Source organism: Bidens hawaiensis, unplaced genomic scaffold (genome assembly GCF_021521415.1).
Source record: "Bidens hawaiensis isolate Kalapana, Puna unplaced genomic scaffold, B.hawaiensis_p1.1 tig00067836_1, whole genome shotgun sequence".
Classification (NCBI taxonomy): Eukaryota; Viridiplantae; Streptophyta; class Magnoliopsida; order Asterales; family Asteraceae; genus Bidens; species Bidens hawaiensis.
Genome location: NW_027502029.1, coordinates 5978 through 9763, shown reverse-complemented (window position 1 = coordinate 9763; position 3786 = coordinate 5978). Strand labels below are relative to the sequence as shown.

At 33.9% G+C, this 3786-nt stretch overlaps 1 pseudogene; it reads left to right on the top strand.

Moving 5' to 3' along the window:
• The first annotated feature begins 936 nt into the window (after positions 1 to 936).
• LOC143605070 (epi-neemfruitin B 7-O-acetyltransferse L7AT-like) lies at positions 937 to 3326 on the top strand (annotated as a pseudogene).
• The last annotated feature ends 460 nt before the right edge of the window (positions 3327 to 3786 follow it).

The window sequence follows — 3786 nt, the reverse complement described above, 5'->3', positions numbered from 1 at the left end:
TCAATTTTTTAATTTTGTTTTTGGATATGAACTTGTTACGAATTATAGTTGTCCCAAATACTCGTACATTATCGACTTAGCCTATTTCAAGACTTTTTTTTTATTGATTTTTCGTTTTTATTGTTTTTTGTCTTATTTTTATTGATTTTTGGTATGGGTGTAATCAGCTGTGCAATTTTATGTTTTAAACTTTGTATAAAAGTGTGTTCATGAGTTGTTTTTATGAACCTATACATAAAGTGTGTTCATGAGTTGAGTTGTATACTTCAACTTATAATCATTTATGATCACAAAGTATATCAAGAATTCAGGCCTTGTTAGTGTATTCTATGTTTTAAACTATGTATTAAAGTGTGTTCATGAGCTTTTTTATGAACCTATATATAAAAATGTGTTCATGAGCTGTATAAAAGTGTGTTCATTGTATATAAAAATAAGCATATCAGGATGATATATATTCAAAATTTAATAAATTTAGAATTTATAAATAAATGAAAAGAGCAATTTATGAGTGGGGCACTGTCAAATCGTAATTGGCAAAAAATACTTTTTAGAAAGAACATTTATAAAAGTTAGGTAAAGTATTAGATTAAATATAGAGAGCATTTATTATAGATGCCATGCAGGTGACTAATGTCTAATTCTTAAACAAATTAATATTAATATTATTATATGATTGATATTAAATAATATTAATCGTGCTAATAAATAATTAAGCAGCAGATATGTAAAGACAAAAGACGATGCCTTCGATACAAGCTATGACATGTATTTTTTTATCATACACAATATAGTGAATGTTATGCTAAAGAAATGCATAATATTAAACGTAATATTAATTCTTTTCTGTATAAGTCAATTAACAACAGCTTAGCATATCCCTTTAAAAGAATAGGTTCCTGTTAAGCTGATCATCAAGCAGCCATAATGAAGATTATGAAGTGGTTGTTCCCAGTCCACAAAGCAACCCAACGTTTCCTAAACTCTCAACAGTATCATCAAACGCGATCTTCGTATTTATATTCTGGACAATTATATAGCACGTCGAGAATCGTAAATGCTAGTGAATCAGCTCACAGGTTCGAAATGACACCTTTGATCATTTTGCTATCTAAACATGTATCTCATGCATAGGTTATGCTTTATTACTATTATTATTATTGCCAGTGACGGCTCTGAGAATTCATGTGCCCTGGCTGAGCCGGAAAAAATATGTCCTTTAAGTTTTAACGAACTAAATAATGTAAACAATTTTTTTTAAAGGGCAATTAAAGATATAGCAGTAAACATAACATACAACAAAAGCATGGTATTAGAATGAGCTTATGAAATACCGAATAACAATAAACATAAGATTTCGAGTATTTAAAAAATATATAAACATAATATCGGGAACTTCTTAAAACTTTTGTGATCCTAAAAAAAACATGTCCCAGCCGGACGCCCACACTGCCCACCCTCGAAGCCTCCCCTGATTTATTGTAGGTTGGCGGATAGTAATACGAAGGTAGATCTTGATATAATTTCAAGAGAGACCATTAAACCGTCTTCTCCGACTCCCCATCATCTAAGAATCTTCAACCTCTCCATTATAGACCAGTTTATGAGTGATATCTACACCCCTTTCATCTTATTTATTCCTAATACCAACGAGGATAATATTATGGATGTTGTAAACACAAGAGTGAAACATCTAAAGAAGACTTTATCTGAGACTCTTAACAAGATTCTATCCTATTGCTGGAAAAGTTAAAGACACCTTGCAAATCGAGTGCAACGACGAAGGAGTCTATTACATGGAGGCTTTAGCCAAACAAACACTCCATGATTTTCTAAGGGATCCAAACGACGAAAGAGTGAGAGGGTTGTTGCCTGAATGCCCTGGCACTACAGACTCTTCAAAAGGAAATTTTGTTCTAGGTATTCAAGTAACTTTTAGCCGTATAATTTATCATATATAGTGTTACGTTATACGCAGTTGATTAAGATTTAGATCTTGATTTTTTTTTTGGCTGTATTAGGTGGTTTTATAATAAAAAAAAAGTGGTTTAGGTGGCTGGCTAAATTAAAGTGCTTTTAGATAATTTGCTATCTCAGATAGAGGATTATAAGGACACATCAGCTAACTTTTCAAGTGACAATCAATGGCGTCGTCCAGAAACGGTAGTTTGCATAATCCGCTATTTGAGATAGCGGATTCCACGTCACAATTGGATGACTTGCACTGCAATTTGGAAAGTTAGCTGATGTGTTCTCATAATCCGCCATATGAGATAGCAAATTACCTAAAAGCATTCAAAATTTAGTCAGCCACTTAAAACCAACTTTTTTCTTGTAAAACCACCTAATCCAACAAAAAAATCTTAGATCTTGAATAAACAACTAACTTGAACTTGAGATCGATGTACTATCAGATGAACATCTTCAAATGTGGTGGGATCGGGATTTCCACGAATACGTCACATAAGATCTTTGACGCGCATACAGATTATACGTTTATGAAAGCATGGGCAGCAACTGCAAGAGGGTCTACAAATACTTTGTCACCAAGTTTTGTAGGTTCTAAGGTATTTCCTAACAATCCGTGCTTAGAGTACTCATTACCGAAGTTACTATTGACTACTAAAACTCTTAGTACGAAAAGATTTGTGTTCGATCCCACGGCTTTGGCTTTGCTCAAGGCGCAGCCAGTTGCAAGCGCTATCTCAGCACATCCTCCAACTCGCATGGAAGCCACCACTGCTGTAATTTGGAAGGCTGCGGCCAAAGCTGCTGTCAATGTAAGACCATTTGGAACTCAAACACCTCATGTTTTAATTACAATGGTGAATCTCCGGAAAAGGGCATCGCCTGCTTTCCCCGAAGAATCCACTGGAAACCTTATCGACGCAGTGGGCGCAATCTGTAACCCTGCGGGTAGCAACTTGGATTTACCAACCTTGATGGGTCCAATGAGAGAATCAATAACGAAAATAAACTCAGCTTACGTCGAGTCTTTAAAAGGTGTAAAGGGGCATGAGACATTCGATGAGCAGTTGAGGGGATTAAACCGACTAGCGGATTTGGTAGTCGAAGGAGATTGCTTGCTGGCTACAAGCTGCTTGTTGAATAGTGGAATGTACGAGTTGGATTTCAGATGGGGGAAGCCGATATGGTTTTACGCTATGAATAATGGAAATGCGAGGCGTGTGGCGTTGAATGAAATTGTCAAGGGTGGTGGTGTTGAAGCCATATTCACATTGAGTCCAGATGAGATGGATATATTCGAGCGTGATTCGGAGCTTCTGTCGTATGTCACTGTTGATCCTCTACGGTTTGTTCATTGAATGGCACTGATACCAAGTTTTTTATGTTCATTTTAGTTAGGATGTAAGGGCACATGTGTTAGATATTGATAATAATTTATGAATCTTGAAACCGGATCAAATACATTTTATTCTTAATATAAAAACAGTGAGAACTAATTTGCTGTTATTATTAGCTTATTTTTATAAGTGTTTGCTGTTATTTTTTGTTTGTATTTGCTAATTTTCGATTATGAGACGTTATAAGTATTTGCTTATTTATATTTTGTTGTTATTATTAGATTTTTTCTTTTGCTGATATAAGTATTTGTTGGTATTTGCTGTTATTATGTTATTCTTGATTTTGTTGTAAATTTTAGTTTTTTTTTCTTTGTTATTATAAATAATTGTTTATGTAGATTGGTATTGTAGTTGGTATTGTTTCTTACGTTCTTGTTTTTTTAATAAATTGGTATTATTTCTTACGTTCTCATTTAAAGAC